Raw genomic sequence first — 17,903 nt, forward strand, 5'->3', positions numbered from 1 at the left:
ACCATAAAACCCAGAAATGGCAGAGATGCTGTTGGGTCCTAGATTGCTAAGGGAATGCAGAGATGGTAACAGAGTCGTTGCTGTGATAAACCAGAGCGACACGCAAGCTGAAATTGGGGAGGCCCAGAAACCAGAGATTTCCGAGGATCAATGAATTCTGCAGAGAGAAAAATGTAATAGGTTTGCAGAGAGATGAATGTAATAGTTTTAAAGAGAGAAAGAGAAAGATGTCTGTATGGTTCCTGAGAGAAAGAGAGGAGAGGAGCCTTAATACTATTTTGGTTTCTAGGAAGCCCGACTGCACTGCCTGCCGTTGAATTGAGTTCTGTAAGTGACTCCTTATCTTTTTTCTCTCAATAATCTACTTAAAAAATTATTCTAGAGTAAGATTTTGATAACTGAAGCCATTTGGTACCTGTCTCAGATATTTTCATAAAGAAGTTTCTCATTTTTAACTGCTCCATAGGATATAGAATTTTATTGTATACACTGAGCTGCATCTTTCTTCCTGTAACTTAGGTGGTTCTTGGGAACCATGCTGAGCAAGGCTAATTCCTCTCCGAGATCACGGTCCATTGCAGATCATGGGGGCGTCTCATCTCCAAGTCTTCTCTTCTCTACACAAAACATCCATAGTTAATTTAATTGCTCCTGATTTGATTTTCAGACCTCTCCCCTCTTCTGTCATACTTATCTGAATATCTTATGATTTGTCAATCCTTTTAGATTAATGAGGTAGAATTAAATGAAATACTTCATATATGATTTGGCAAGCTCAGAACTTGTAGCATAAGGCTGTTGCTATGCTTTGTAACTGCAGTCAACAAAAATCTTTTTTTCAGAAAAATTTCTGTATTTGAGACTTTTTGTAAAACATAAGTAAGTTTCTAGAAAAAAATATGAAAAAACGATTGCTTTGGTTGCGAACACTGTCAACTGGCAACACGAAGATGCACTTTTACAGCATTAGGTTGTCACCAGCTACTCACACCTTAGCTTATATTCTTTCCAGTGGGTCAACTGACATCTCTGTATCAAAATGAGTTGTAAAACATACATTTTTGAGAGAGGGAAGGGGATTCCTGAGCCAGAAACCAGGCAGCAATTCATAGAAGCTGGGTGGCAACTAAGCGTCTAAGTCCACGAGAACACTGGGTGGATCTGGTGGATTTGGAAGCAAGATCAACATACCTAAAGACAGTAAGTGAGAGGTGGAGAGTTTTAAAACGCAATTCAGGTATAGGTAGCAGTTGTCTGCTAACAAAGCACTCTCCAAGGCTACTTTGAAATAGCTGCATTCTTGAAGAGTCTGGATAGAGTAAAGGGTATTCAATTTCTACACTTCTGATCATGAGGCATTGCCCATAACCAGTGAGAATGATAAAAATGTAACAAAAATCTTTATAATGACAATGATTGGATATAGATCTATTGGTTTTGCAAATGTTGAAATGGGAAATTAAAAACCTATGACCTTCTGTCGGAACATTTACTTAAATAACCTTGCAAAAATTGATAATGGGAAATAGACCTGTTGGTCTCTGCAGCCAGGCCTGATGAACTGTTATACCACCCTTAGTATATCAGACTGAGTGATACGTTAGTATCCGATCCCAGATCCTTATAGAGAGAGGAGAGTCAATGATCAGTTGTTAAATTTTGTTTTCTTTTTTGTGTGTGTGGGAAACTAAGAGGCAAATGTGAGAAGGCTTTTTCCATAGTTGTAGATGACTTCAGGGGCAGAGCCAGGAATAGACGCTCGTTGTTCATACATACTTCAGTTTCCAGCTACTCCAAGCCCTGCCAATTGCAGACTGATCTGGTGTGTGCTGGCCATCCATCCGCAGTAAGTGAGCATGGGCCACACTTTCTGCAGCCAGGCGTTAGCATCTGCATCTGGCAAAGGTGGCTTCTGCCCATAGAAGGGCTGCCAGACCCCGATGGAAACTGAAGAAGACACGGGGCTTCTCACTCTCCTTCTAGGTCAGATATGCTTAGGGGGAGAAGTGCTTTGTCAAAATAAGAAATCAAAGACTTCTTATACCTTCTCATGCCTGTCTTGGAGACACTCTGGAGCTGAAGGTTTCATTTAGATTTCATAAGGTTACAATGCTTAATCTCAGTAGGGTTATCAGTTCTGTCATGTATTATAAACCCTCCAATCAAGGCAGTGGGAAACAGTGTTTCTATTTAATACCCGGAGAAATGGTGGAAGTCAGCGATTGATACCAACACAATGATGGGAAAAAGTGTCCAGAGGTGCTACTCACATAATCTCATTTTACAACATCTTGAAAATTCAATAGAAAGGACTCCACTAACAATACCATTACACACCACTGATTATTGTTCTCAAATGTTCCTAAAGCTCTAAAAGCATAACCTAACAATAAAAATGCTCTATAAATACATCCCAACAATGTACGTAACCGTATTTTTTCTCTTACAAACAAAAGCACACGGTGTTAGTCACAAGTTGTATAACTTCACTTAAGTAATTTCTCAACTAAAAGTGCATTATCCTTTCTTAAACATTATATAAATATAAATAAATGAGCTATTCTTTGACATTTGAAAGTACTTCCAAAAATTTAGAAAAGATGGGAAATATTAAACCTTGGGTTAACTGCCTACTTAATATGTGACCTTTATTGCGAGATACATTTTGTTTATCACGAGCTCTATGTTATTTGCAAAGATATTTGGAGAAAAAAAAGCACAATTTCCTTGCAAAAAGTGTAAAACCATATGTTTTCAAAGTTCCCGCTTCAAATGTTTCAGTAATTCTTGGTTTTATCTTTTGCCGTTAAGACTTTTTTGAATAAATATATTTTTCAAATGGGTTAAAATTGTAGGAAGTTACTGCTATATCCTGTCTAAGAACAAACAAACAGCTGAGAGTCATACATGCAAAATATGTTCCAGTTCTTGAAAAAAGATTTCAAACTAGTTTAGAAAAGTGTATTTTGTGTTTCCTGTTTGTGCTCACACGATGGAACAGGGAGAGAGTACCCACCAGTCGATATTACTGAGAAAAAAAAGGTCAATTATTTCCCTAAGAATATTATACTATTTCATTCTGTAATGGAAAGACCTAAAAAATAACTTTTTACCAATAAATATTTTTGACTCAGTAACACTAAAATATCTAACAATGTTAATTTTTTAGTTTAACAAGTTTCAATTTAAATTATTTTAATACTACTGACAACACTGAACTATAAAGTTAAGAATTTTCTTAAGGTGATTTTCCAAACCATGGGAGAAGTCTGTGTCCTTTTAAAAAATTCATATGTACATCAACACTCATTTTCAGAGTGTCGTGTGGAGTTCCTTAAAATTTGTCAACTTAAAAATATAATGCAAATTAAAATTTAATAGCAATTTTAAAATGAAATCTACCTATTTTGCTTTTAATAATGTTCTAAAATATTTTCTATTATTACATTGTATTAATTTCTGACATCGAGAAATCTGGTGTGTTATTGAAATGTGTGTCTAGAATATTTTTTCATAGCTCGACTGTCAAGACAAATTTCCAAAACCTAGTTTCTACTGAGTCTGCAATACTACCACCTTACAATTCTTTAGGAAATGCTTATTTTAGGTTCTATTCTTAGATGGTAATTTTATGTATTCAGTCAGATTTGTTTACAGTTTTTATAAACAACATTTATTGGAGAATGCAAGAAGCACCAGAAGAGAAAGTTTTTAACTCTCTCAAACATAGTAAAATGATCAAACGTTTGGAATAGAAGCAAATTGTAAAAATGTGTCTTAACTGAGACACTTTGCCTTAAGGAACCAAGCCCTTGTGTTTGATGATTCTTCCATAAACCTGAGTTTATTTTTAAAAATCGATCTTTTTAATGTAAGAAAGTTGATGGAGAAAGAATTCCACTTACGAGTTTTTCCACTAGACACTATAAAACTCCATCACAGCACCTTGCATTTTTGGCATCTGCAGTTGAACCCCACAGTTGAGTGTTGCCAGATCTTATTTTGAGAAATGGTGTTCCGTCTCTAGGATGCAAATTACCTGGATGAAAATTCAAATCAAAGAGAAAATTCTGCTTGGTCCTAGCTGCTCCATTTGAATTGAATAGTGAGAAGGCCGAAACTTCAATGGCATATGAAGAAAAGTAAGGGGAAAAAGGAATAGGCTAGAGGACAAAGAGAAAGCAAAGAAAGCTAGTTTTGATTTGGAAAGACAGATCCCATTCCAGGCTTCTTAGCACCGTTTCACCCAAGTGGTGTTGCCTTTCCCCCAAATCCAGGGGCAGTTGTTCTACAGGGTAGCCTGTGCATGTTCACCCTTGTTGGAAATATTTACATTAGCTGATTAATTTTTTAATTTTTTCTTTAGACAGCAAGTGATGTTTTAATGCCTTTTTCTTTGCTGAAGAAATTAAGACTGCTACATATTAATAAAGAATAGGTGTTTGGATATTTGTTTAAAAGATACCAGAATCAAACTTTGATTAACTTGAAAAATGTGGGTAGGAAAACTTTTTAGAGAGCTCGATCATCATTGATGAGTCATAATTTGATAAAAGCTGGTGACTTTTCTGTTTCCTGACACAATTCTTATAATGCAAAATTATTCTTTTCTGTTTTCCATTTTATTTGTAGATTCTGTACCTACCTAAACTCTCATTTTACATTGGTTTACATTAAAACTCTAATGAACAATGTATTCACTTTACTGAACAACAGAGTCAATCTGGAAAGTAAAAGCATTCATGGAGAACTCTTTTTACATAAATAAGGGGCTGATTTGGAATTCAGTTTTATATATGCTTTATCTTTCTAAAGACAACAGTTCAAAAGTAGCATTAAAATCAGCAGGAGAAGAGAAGAGTTACAAACTAAGGAATTCTAAATAATTCATGGATGTGCATGGAAATAATGTTTCAAAACTGAAGTCAGAAGCAGCTGCTGGGGGAAAATGTTTTTTTTTTAAAGTCACAGTCAACAAGAGTCATATTATTTCAGGTTAGCTCACACCATTGTGTGCATTTACAATGCAACATTTGTATGCCTCCATTGGTTTGGGAAAGAAAATTTAGAAGACTTAAAACACACAAACAGCAAATATAAAGAATCCTTTCTAGTTCTCGCAGACAGTATGACTCAGTAGTAAGACATCGTTCTGCTTGCAGAATCTACTCTAAAACGTGATTCTATACTTTTCAAAGTAAATCCAAACCCCGAGTCTTAGGCCAGAGAGTTCCTTATTCACAAAATAAGTACAGAAATAAGACAAGTTATTGTCTTCTGATCTTTCCCTTTGTTTGTTTCTCAGGTGCCCCTTACTCTGACATAGGTTTAGGATGAAGTTCACTGCAGACACCTGAGACTAAGTGAAAAACCACTCATTACCCAGGTGGGTCATTCACAATTCTAAAATTGAACAATGAGGTAGAGGCAAGTTACTTATTATTCATAGTCTCTAGGTTAGAAGTGTGAATGTAGTAACGGAAAAAAGAAAGGAGTCAAAACTAAGGGTGAATATTCAAGCACAACAGCATATTCTTCAAGACCTCATTTGGAAAGGCGATAACTGATAATTATTTAAGTGGCACCAGTCTTCTTCAGTATATTTAAAAGGGTTTTACTCCATCCTCCTTTTCACAGTAAAAACTGTTGTTCTAGCTCCCTGGACTGACATTAAGATAATACTTATACGTATGTTTATTGGACTTGAGCATTAGATAAATCTAAATTACCCTAACATCTCAAATAAAATAATGTATCATAATTAGCTAAATGCTTTATGGAAATAACTCAGTAATACCATAGAATAAACAATACATTCTGGAAAGTAACTTTTAGTTAATATTTTAAGGTTATTTATATTAAATATTTTTCTTGAGTGATGTAATTAATTGGGGGGGGGAAGCAAGCACTGTTCATCTTTAACATTCAGGAAAGAGCTAGATTATCTCAGGTAATTCAATAAAAATTTCCAAATTTGTAAGTCAGTCTCTCTTCCTACCAAAGTATATGTTTGACCCTTTTAAACCATGAGGTTGTAAACAGTGTATTTTGAGGTTTTTTTTTTAAGTACTGAACAGACTAAAATAATATTGTTGAATGCTAAATGAAATTATTATATTTTAAGTATTATTTCTAATCAAGGTTTAGAGTTCTTAATCCATATCATTAGTTAATAAGTTAATACTCAAATATTAGTCTTATTTTAGCCTGGATCTATGTATGTGAAGTATTTAAGTCAGAATGAACTCTTTAAATGCACACCTCAAGTTGCAAGTTTCTTTCCTTTCCTTTTAATGATCAAATATATTGTTTCCTGCTTTACTTATTATTAGTTCTGATACCCCCAAAACCCCTCTGGTCAGTGGATTCAAATCAAAGCCAAACATTTCATCTGATCTGATCTCCATTAATCCAGGGAAGATTAATCCTGTAAACAACACCAACCGTCTCAGCCCCCTCAAGCTGTAGTTCACAAACAAAAGCCGAAATATACCACGTGACTTGGCGGTAGCAGCATGATGACTTGGAGGGATGTTGCTTGATCCCAACTCCATTAAGTGCTTCACACTTCCATTTTGACCATCTTGTTATTGACTTTTCTGCATCCGTTAGCCTATTTGGATGATGTGGGGGTTTTTTGTTTTTTGTTTTCAATTTTTCTTTTCACCATGTCCAGATTCTCTGATCTTCCGATCTTCCGTGTTTTTCAGTCCTGGAGACGTTCGCTCAGCTCTCTCTTTGGCAGTTTATTGAGAAAATGTGACATAAATGGGATCTAGAGATGCTGTTTCTCGTATGTTTACTCTCATATGAGAAAACTCACTGCCATTTGCATATAGGTCAGGAAGAGCAAGGAGGTTTCCCCTCCTTAACTAGCTTTCATGTCTCAGCAGTAGCTACCTGGTGCCTTCTGCGAGAAGGTCTCAGTCAGGCTCGAAGAGGAAGTATGCTGTGATTGAGGTGGAGATGTCAACTTTTGTCTGCAAAAGTGAAAAGTCTGCCATCCAGATATAGGGGCAAAGATCACAAACGATCAGCCACACTTTACCAAAAAATTCAAAAATGATTGAGTTATTTATATGCTAATTTCAGCTTATCTCTGGCTTGGTCTGAGAAAAAGAAATATGTAAAAATAGACAACCTAAAAATACATATATATATAGAGAGAAAATGAATGTTGCCTTTCCTATTAGCACTTTAATGAAAATTGGTTGACAACTGGTGATGGCTTTAGCTTGGACTCAGCTCTCAGCAGTGAGCTTGCAGTTTCTATAGACAGAAGAGCGGAGGTGGGGGGTAGGGTTACATACAAAAAAAAAAAAGAGTTACTCAGTCAAACATTTGGCTTCAAAAAGAATTATCTATTGGCTGAAAACAAATGTGAAAGCGTTTCAAGGAAACATCTAAATATTCTAAAAGCTAATTATGACTGGGCACTCTTCTGGGAAATTGAAGACTTTTTCAACTTTAATTTTCTGTCTGGTTAAGTTCAAATGGGGAAACTATCAATTGTCTCAGTCTCAGAAGTAGACTTACCTACTTTTTTCCCCTAAGGTAAGTCGTAAGAAATAATTCAAATATTGTGATTAGATTTAATGGTCTGACTGGCCTTGAACTGCTGCATTTCTTTTTCTTTGGAGGTGTAGTCCCAATAGGTTTATTATTATTGTTATTGTTACTATTTCTATTTTTTACTTGTGTTCATGAAGCAAAGAAGAGGCAGGTCCTTTTTCCCATAAAGAAAGATGTAAATTTTGAATTATGTCTTTATAAATTCTCTCCCAAGCATTCAGTCACCATTTCTCACCAATAGCATATGTGCAGCCCACAAATGTGTCTGATTATTGGGCATCAATTTCACCCTTACCAAATAAAGTAGTATGACTTTATTATTTACATGATTCTTAAAATATGCAGGCCACTGACCACACAAATAAACATGTGCCTTTGGATCAGTAGAAGGCCTGGTGTTTATGAACAGGGTTCTTTGTATTTTTAACAATATCTGGCACATTTAACCAAAACGCTTTACTGAAACATGGAGCCTGGATAATTGTGTGTTTTGTGATCTATGCTGGGCAGGGGCCCCAACCTCTGCTCTTTAGGCAGACAGGAGTACAAAAATCTGTTATTGCAGTTTGACATTTTCTTTGCCTGATTAGGTCAGTTGGTAAATCTCCACTTTGCAGTTCTTCGAAGCCCAGATTTCCTGTTACAAAGCAATGTGGTTCTGATTATAGCCTTATTGAAGTCCAGACAGAGCATCTACATTCTGCTAACAGTTCTCCTTCTCATTTTCCATGTTAATGTGAGCAGCTTACTGACCCTACCTTCCTCTTCTCTGCCTGCAATGGCTGGGGAGATGGAGAATCCAAGGGGTCGTAGTGGGGTGGGGGGAAGGCAAGAGTAAGTATTATCCACATGACCAGTTCCGGTACAAGGCTCTTAAGTTGGAGAAGAGAATCATAATGAATTGAACTCAAAGAGAAAGCGTTTCTCTGGTGTAGAGCTGTGGTTTATCTGGTTTGTGCTTTAATTCTGACTGTTGCCAAGTTCATTTGATGCGACAATTATCACTATCTTTCCAAGGAACTTTGCCAAAGGTTTCTAAATGTAGCATAAAACCCCCCAGTCCTACCCAACATCACATGCTGAATCTGGTCTCTGGCACTGTTTTTGCTCACCTGACTTACGTAGCTTCTTATATAAACTCATGTAAGCGTCTTACATAAGCTTACGTAAGCCTATAAGTTCACTTACAGAGCTTCCTAACTCCCCTCCTTCCTTTCATTCTTGCTCTCCCACAATCCATCCTCACAGAGGAGCCTGAATTTTCTCTAAAAAAGGAATGGAAAGAAGATCTTTTCTTTTTCCTGCTAGAATCCTCCAGTGACTTTTCATTGCATGCTGATCAGCATCCAAACTCCTTTTGGTGACATCAAAAACCTGACATAATCTAGGCTCACTAGATTCCCTGACCTCCGTTCCTACCACTTTCCCCTTTGCTCACTGTATTTTATACCTGATGGCTTTCTTCCTGGCTCTGCCTTGAAAACCTTCAGCTGGCTGTTCCCTCTTTTTCTGCCTCATCGCACTACTGTGACTTCTCAGTCACCCTTTGGATCTCAGCTGACCCATCATGCCACCAACTCAAACAACTCTTCCCTGGACCACCTTATCTAAAGAATCCTTTGGCGGTTTCTCCTTCAACGACCTAATTTTATTTCCTTCTCAGCACTCATTACTCTCTAATATTGTCAGTTACTTCATTGGCTTACTTGTTTATTTTTTATCTTCCTGTACAGGAACGTGTGCTACCTGACGAAGGAAGGGACGTTATCTTATTCTTAGTGAGCCATTGCCTGGCCTGCTAGAGCCTCTTGGTACATTTTTGTTGGATGGATAGATGAAAAACCAAATCTTTGAATTTACTTAAGTCCACTAGCCAGAAAAATAGCTCAGAACTGGTCTTAATCTACTACAATGAACTCAGGGCCGATTAATTTTCATTCCCTTGTTTCTACAGTTACCTTAATTCTTGCCAGAGCCCGACATTCATTAAGTTTCTGTTACCCGACATACATTTAGTTTCTATTAGTGCCGAGAGGGGGAGAGAGAGAGAGAGAGAGAGAGAGAGAGAGAGAGAGAGAGAGAACCCAACACACGCTAGGTCCTTCGTGAATGTTAGTGGAATTGGAATCTGATATTTTATTTTAACTAGGTTAAGCAACCTCATACTTGCCGTATAACTTATTAGCTCTACTAAAAAAGCCAAGTTTCCCCCCAAATTAGTGATATCACTTCCGCTGTTTTAATGTCAGCAAGGTACATCGCCACAGTTTCTGAAACGCGAAAGCTAAGCAAGTTGAGGAATAAAAATAATAGTTGGAGTTTTTCTGGGAACATTTTTCAAAGAGGTTTTATATATTACCGTATCTGCTCACATAGAATTTCTTTAAGGAAGTGTTCCTACATCCCCTTTTTCAGACAAGATTAATGTTAGGTGACTCACCCAAGCCCAGCGAGCCCGTAGAAAAGGAAGTACTGGTGCTTCTAATCCCCTGCCCCACCCTCCGCCCCGCCCGCTTCATCTCCCCTGCCTCTGCCTTCCTGCCCGTTTGCTGTTTGAATGTCTTTGTTTCATTCCTTCTGGATTTTTTTTTAAAGTTCAAACTTATTTTCTGGTTTTCAGCATATTGTTTAAAAGCATGCACTAACAAAAGGCCTCGGAATGGCAAGAGAGTGGTGTTTGGGGACCAGGAAAGAAAGGGGGTGGGGAGAGACGGTGGTAAGAATCAGCAGATCCTCTGAAGTTCATGGAACCTCTTTAACAGAGAGGGCAAAGGTCAGGGCATGCTGAAGTAATTCCTTTTCAAAGGCAGCCAGAAGGAGGACTGGAAATGACTAGTGCATTTACCCATCACCGAGGGCGCTGCTCTCTGCCTTGTGTGGTCCAGACTTCAACGTCCCACTTCTGGGCCATCACAGATGAGGATATTCAAAAGCGCTGGCTATCGAACACAATTTGATTGGCAGCTAAAGACATTTTCAGATGTGATGGATAAAACAGAGGCATTTACTTCCTTTTCTGTGTTCACATCACCAGGACACAATTTTTACATTTTTCTAGGAAGGATAAAATATGTTTTTAAGGGGAGTGGAGTTGTAACTGTCCAATGAGGGTGGCAAAAACGCCTGTTCAGATTTCATAAACGGGGAACCATAAAGTACAAGTGGGCAGTTATTTCAAGGTGATACAAGCCATCCGTGGTCAGCTGGGGCAGGGGTTCCGAACTGGCCCACGGGGCTGCTTTGCCTTGCTCCCACCCCCACAGCCCAGCTCGCAGTTTCTGCAGGGAGAAAATCACAAAACTTTGAAATATTGCTTTTCAAAGGCATCTCATATACTTTTTTCTTGCTTACTTTCTTTTTTTTTTTTTTCTCTCCCATCTAGAAGGATTCAGTGGTAGGAGGAAAATGGGCCTCAAAAGGCTGAGGAAATGCTATGAAGAAAAAAGTGAGCAACTGGGAAAAAGGGCCTCTTTCATGTTAAAAAAAAAAAAAACCCTGCAAAGTTGTGGGGTCCATAGAGTGCAAGGGTTACCCTCCTACCTCCTCTACATCATTCATCCTTTCACGGGCAACGTACTGAGCCTGTTTGCCATCTCACATTGAGGCTAATATTTATCTCGTAGTTTGTTTTGAGGTCTAATCTAGTACTAGGTTTATCCAAGATATTCACTAGCCGATCATTTTAGAAGTCATATAATCTGAACTGGGTTGAAAATGCAGAATGGCCGAGTAGCTTATAGGAGGAAACAGTATCCCTTTCTGAGTCTGCAGTCGCTGAGAAGGTAGCATCGTGGGAGAGAGCTTCAGCTACACAAATGCCACATTCAGTAAAAGCCCTTTCAAAAGATACATTTCACTACATTAATGGTAGGTTTAATATGGGCCTGAAAATCAATGAGAATATGATCATATAGAACATCTAGAAAAAATGAAATAGGTTGGATGTCAGGTCACTGGCTTATTCTTGGGTAAAAGGGGTGGGGAGGATTTATTTTCCTCTTAAGAAGCAATCACATTTACATTATGAAGAAAATCAACCTTCTGAATATTTGTTTGGCTGTTTAATTTTCATCTAGCTGTATTCGCAACATATAGACACAAGCTGCAGACTGCCTGGTAGCTCGATGTTATGTATTTTTCTTTCATATTACTCTATTCAGAAAATGTTGATAACCACAGATCATAATTTTTGACTGGTGTCTTCACAGCAAACTTACTATAGGAAGATTGAACTTCAAACTTCTTACAAATTCACCAAACCAACTTTAAAGGTTTTCTAAGAATTTTTTTCTCAATATAGAAGCAGCTTTTTGTGTGTTTACAATTTTATAAGTAACTTGTACAATTGAGGAAAAACAACAAACGAAAACAACAGTAGACTCTAAAGTTCTACAGAAGAAAGCAAAAGTCATCTTTGAGTCCATTACCCACAGATAACTGTTATTCGGTATATATAATCCAGACATTTTTCCAGGTAGTCATTCACAGTTTCTCCCTACATGAAATCATACTTTCCTGTTATCAATCTTATTTTAACTTAAAATACACCAATGGCTTTCAATGTCAATAAATATATATTTGTAGTATTTTTAGTGATTTGCATAAGAGTTCATTTGTCTGGCTATGCTCTATTTAACCAATTCTCCTTTTGAGACAGTTTAAGTTTTTACTTTTCCAATTCTTTTTACTATTAAAACCTGTACTTGTCTGATTGTTTCTGTGGGATTAATTCCTAACAATGAAGTTGCTAGGTCAAAGAAAATTTCACATTTTAAAAGTTTTTGATCTGTATTTCCAAACTGCCCTCAGGAAAGTTGTCCCAACATATGCCCCAGTGTTTGAGTGGCTGGCTGTTCTCTCTCATTAACACTGGACATTAGAATTCTTTTAAATCTGTGCTTATCTAGCAATATAAAAGTATCCCACTTTAATTTGCATTCCTTTTTCTACTGCTAAGCATGAACACTTTTCTCATCTGTTTGTTGACAAGCTAAGATTCTACTTTTGTGAATTGTCTGTTTATATCCTTTGTCTACTCTTCTACTGGTCATTAATCTTTTTTTTTTTTTCAGACTGATTCTTAACAGCGCCTCCTATATTGGGACTACTGCTGGTGATTTTGCAAATTCATGATTTTTAAATTCATTTAAAAATTCATGGCATCGAAAATTCCAAGTAAAAAGGGCAAAGTTTGTACAGGCAATGAAGAGCAGGGCACATAAAAAAAAAGAGCTTGGACCTTGAGGAATGTCCAAAGTCTCCCTGGATATTAATTAAAATAGTAGCTAAATTACAACATGAATAGGATTAAGCATAAAAATATATTTCCTTGTAGTTAACATTTTAATGTGTTGGCCATGTTCTAGGAACAAGATGCCAGGATCTTCTTCTGAGGGACTTGGTAAATGAGTTACATACCTTTCGTCCGGCTTGAATAATCCAAAGGGATGGGCCGGATGACTGCTCAAGATGTTCCTCTGCCCAGAGTAATCATTTTCTTCTATTTTCACACTTGAACTTGAGGTTTGTAAAAGCCCTAGCTCATGGCCCTTTTCAGTAAATTTCAACTGATGCTATCTATCTTGTCCTTCCTAAAGGGCTTTAAAAAATTAAGAAATTCTAAATTAAATTTCTAAGTTTAAGAACAAATAGAAATAGGTCTGTCTTTCAATTCTTCCTAATAGCAAAACACATACATAAAGTGTGACTATGAGTCATCTTTCGAAGCTTTAATTTCTTACTGCTCTCTTGTGGCCATTTAAATGAACTGTCCAGATGCTTTTTTTTTTTTTAACAGATCTATTAATATTAATAGGAAAAATTTTTTTCAAGTCAAGTTGTCAAATTTTGTGCAGCAAATTTAGCATCTTTGACATTTGAACATCAAGGCCATAAAATAATTCTTTATTTTATTATGAAGGACTTAACTGCGATGGGTTTGCAAATAGGAAAGGCCAGCCTCGTCGTGTTTTTTTTTTTTTTAGTAAAACTAACTGCATTGTTATTCATGCATGAAGTCATCAAAAGCTGAAGTTTGAAATAATTCTGGCCATTCTGAAGGTAAAATAATGCAGTTCCCAGCTTGTTCCCTTATTGTGGCTTTGGGAATATCAGTAGGGTCTAAATTTAGTTATCATAATATAAAACAGTTATTTTTTAGGGGAAAAAATCATTCAAAGGCTGGTTATAAGTTAGAGCACAAATAAGATAAAACTAAGAAATAAAATCATTCTGTTCCATTTTGGCCATATAATACTGCTCATGAGTAGACAGGACCCAGGAATTTCAGTCTAAGCAATTTTAAATCAAAATCAATTGCAATGTTTTATTCTCCCAGGCCTGAGTGTCAGTCATGCAAATTATGATGTTGTTTAACAAACCTCTAATTCATTTGACTTCAATTCCTATGACCACATCTATTCAAACATGGCAAATTTTAAGTATAATTAGTAGGTACTCTGTCTTAATTAGCACATATATACATAGTCATTCGAGGGGCTAATTCTGTAAAATGAGGTCCATGCCTCTCCAGGCATTACGCCACAGAGATAGAATTGAACTCAGATTGTCCAGGGTTAAGTTACTATAAACAACATGTATTGGAGCTGCATCTCTCAACAGTCCTGAGAATACAGTAATAACTGCCCTCCCCAAAGACCTAGCCTCATGGAGCTTATAGCCTAATCTATGAGACAGACATAAGACATGAAGGAATGTAAAACTACAACCATGATCAATCCTGGGAAGAAAAGAAATATGACGAGTTTATCTGGTCAGAAGGGTTAGATGAGATTTTCCTGATAATGTAATGATACAGCCAAGCTGTCAAGATGAATAGGAACTGATGAGGCAAAAAGGAGAGAGCAGAAGGACCAGTGTGTGCAAAGGCCCTGCAGTGCAAGAGAACAAGGAACTTTTAATGAAATGAAATAGCGGTCAATGACTTGGTAGTAAGAATGCAAGAGGAAGTGTGAAAAGATTTAAAGCTGCTGAGATATGGTTTTGTGGGCTCAGTCAAGGAGTTTGTCTTTATTATACAAGTATAAGAAAGACGTCAAGATGCTCTAATCAGATAATGATAAGATGGCCTTGTGTTTGAAAAGAACATTCTGCTTAATGTGTGAGGTCAGAGTAATAAGAAGAGGTCACTTTGAGAGCTTTTGCACTGCTCCAGGTGAAAGGTAACTGTGGCACAGATGGGGTGGAGGAAAGCCTGAATGAAAGGATATAGGAAGTATAATCCCCAAGGCTTAGTGATGGATTGAATATTGGAGGTGAGGGGGAGAGAAGTATTCTGGATGATTCCTTGGTTTCTAGCTTCAGTAACACATTGATTACTGGTTATATTTACTAAGAAGAATACCAGAATACCAGAATACCAGTTTTGGGGCAAAGATTGGGTTTAAGTTGTAGGTGAGATATAGAAGTGGAGGTATTAAGAAAAAAGGTGGATACATCTGTTAAGAATTCAGAGGAAAAGTCTGTTGTGAAAATATATACGTGCATAAACTTGGTATTCTAATGTGTGACTTTTATGAGATTGCTGAGGGAGGGAGAAATGGCATGAATAATCTACTTGTAAGTAAAACGTGAAGAATTTTAACTTGTATTTGTTAAGTGAAAAAAAGAGAAAGACAGTCTGCAAAGGATAGTGAGAAAAATTATTGGAGAGAATAGATACGCCTGTGAAACCATGATGCCACAGAGATTAATGGACGATTGGGATTAAGTCCAAAAAAATGGTTACTATGCTGAGCAACTTAGGCAATAATAAATAATAACTGCTAATGTCTGAAGATTTACTGTGCATCAAAGATTTTCTCAGGGTTTTGCGTATATTAATTCCTTGAATCTCCCACCTGTACTATGGTATAGAAACTGTTATCCCCATTTTATGGATGAAGAAAGTGAAACATAGAGAGGTTAAGTACCTCACTGAGATCACACAAAAAGTAAGTAGAAGAGCTAGCATTCAAAGCAAGGCAGTCTGACTTCAGAGGTCTCTGTTTTGTTTACCACTAAGTTGTTCTGCCTCTTGACAAGTCAAAGATAGAGAAAAAAATTGTCTTTGTCTTGAGTGACATGAAGGTCAATCATAACTTTACTACAAAGGTTAGGTTTGAATGGAAGGAAAGGGCCAGGCCAACAACCACACAGAGGTGAATCGTAGAGTAGGGGGTGGGAGGAGGTTAAGAAATGGACAGTGCATTTAGACACAGCTGGAAAAGCAGCTGTCCAGATTCACGGCCCTGAGAAATGTAGTTTGAATCAGTCCCAAGATAGAGTCTTGCAAGTAGGACTTTTGGAAGCCAGGCAACTATGGAAGACTCCAAAGACTCAGATCATCTCTAATTGGACATAGGAAGCAGTTCTGAAATGCATCAGGCTCTGAGTTCAGTTTTAGAGTGAGATAAAATCATTGGGTTACTTCTGATACTAACATTCTGAGGTTCAAAACTATTTTATTCACCTGATTATCTATCACTCCTACTCCCGGACGACTCAGGCACTTATTACAGTGCTTTATATGTAGCTGGAGAAAGGGGGTTTGCAGGGGAGTCACCCTGGGGTTAGAGGACTTGGAGTGTTTATCCTGTTCTCCACCAGCTGTGACTTTAGACAAATGCAAATCTCCTAGTTCTTCGCTATAAAAGAGGAAGAAACAGTCCCTTCTCAGTATTGTTGGTAGGATTAAGAATAAAAATGCCTTGTTATCTACACAATCTTATACAAATCTTAGCTGCTAATATAATAGACTGTATTGGAGGACGGAAGGAAGGAGAGAGACTCTGGTCTGAAAGTTTCATTAGACAAGAAGAAAGATAAGCCTACTGAAAATGTGGCACACAGTAGATGTTCAGTAACTATTTGTTGGTGGCTTAATTGATTTTTTTCCCATTTAAGAAGGGCTAGAAAGAAAAACGTGCATCCACTGGGGTCAGACAAAGATCACCCTGACCTTTGCTTGAACACCATTCCCGTGAGCGCACTGGCCAACAGAAGGGGAGTTTCACGTTAGCAGTAGTGATAGAACAGGCATTTAAAATAAATATTGTTGATTGATTGATTGAACTGGGCATATCATCAACATTGCAGCACAAAGCATTGCGACAAGTGATCCTGGGAGATTTGAGAGGAACAAGCTTGCCAGCCCTCCAGCCGGCAGACATTTCCTGAAGAGTCGCACTGCAGTGCCCCCGATGGACTGCCCACCAGTGCCAATTAAATGTAGTTGGCAGTTAAACTTTCAGGGTGGCAGAAAATGATCTTTAGGACAGCTTCGGATTCACTGGGGGCGTAGTCATTTCTACAGAGCTACATTTTCACTCAGAATTTAAACAAGAGGTGGAAGATGGAAGACAGCCAATTGATGTCTGCGTGGACTAGAGATTTTTCCTCCGGAGCAAGTATGAGAATGTTAAAGTTTTTAGAAAGGGTGAGACTTTCGGCTATTTCAGCCATCACACAGTGTCCTCTGGAAGTTTTTCTTCAAGTATTTTAAAATATCATTTTTTTAAGTATTGACTTTTCAAATGAATAAAACAAGCAAACAAGAACAACCAAACTAACCAACACAACAAATGAACCAAAGGGAAGAATAATGCAATTAAGAAAAGTAGCTGTCTTTGCTTGAGTCTTTCGGACCTGAGAGTGTTAATGTGAAGCATGCAAAACTAAGGAGAATTTTCTTCATCACATCTCTAGAGGAGTCATCATTCTATGGACTCTTCATCCTAGAACATGCCCAGCTTTCCCTGAGAATGTTCCAGATGTCTCCAACTGCAAAACCACAGGAAGGCCTGGTAGGATCAGGTCAGTTTGGAATTCTCATTCCAAACTATTCATATATCCAAATATTAAATGAATATTTAATAAGTATTTTCTGAGCATCTACTACAATCTCAACTCTATTCAATCTCTGAAGATATAACAATGGACAGAATGATTTCTCTCCACAGAGTTTACATTCCTAGTGGGAAAATAGATAATCAAAAGCAATTATGACAGAGTTTTATAAGTGTTATAGAGGGTGAGCATTAGGTCCTATTGGGCAAATAGCAAAAGGTACCTAATCCCAACTCCAAGTGAGAGTCCCGTGACTTCCTGGAAGACACGATAACTCAGCTGCTGTCTGAAGGATGACTAGGGGTGAGTAAAGCAAAAGAATCAAGGTTAAGAAAGTGAGTTCCAGTCAAATGAAATGCCACGTGTAAAAGTCTCAAGACGAGGGAGAGATGATTCATGCAAGGAAGCAGAAGACATTATCTATGACTGGAGTCAAAAGTTCAGGATGAGAAGCGGCAAGATTAAGTAGAAATCAGAAAATGTAA

At 37.4% G+C, this 17,903-nt stretch overlaps 1 long non-coding RNA gene across 2 annotated transcripts in view; it reads right to left on the reverse strand.

The window, feature by feature from the left end:
* Positions 1–13,286, reverse strand: part of LOC123616016 (uncharacterized) — a 31,129-nt gene extending 17,843 nt beyond the window's left edge. Inside the window, exons 1-2 of one of the 2 annotated variants that reach the window (XR_006723880.2) lie at positions 12,991–13,286; positions 3,906–4,039 (exon numbers count right to left, since the gene is read on the reverse strand). This is a non-coding gene — a long non-coding RNA (uncharacterized LOC123616016). The remainder of the gene's footprint in view (positions 1–3,905; positions 4,040–12,990) is intronic. The other variant, XR_006723877.2, reaches the window with a different exon arrangement.
* Between the last annotated feature and the right edge of the window lie 4,617 nt (positions 13,287–17,903).

The sequence above is a fragment of the Camelus bactrianus genome, chromosome 1 (assembly GCF_048773025.1).
Source record: "Camelus bactrianus isolate YW-2024 breed Bactrian camel chromosome 1, ASM4877302v1, whole genome shotgun sequence".
NCBI lineage: Eukaryota > Metazoa > Chordata > Mammalia > Artiodactyla > Camelidae > Camelus > Camelus bactrianus.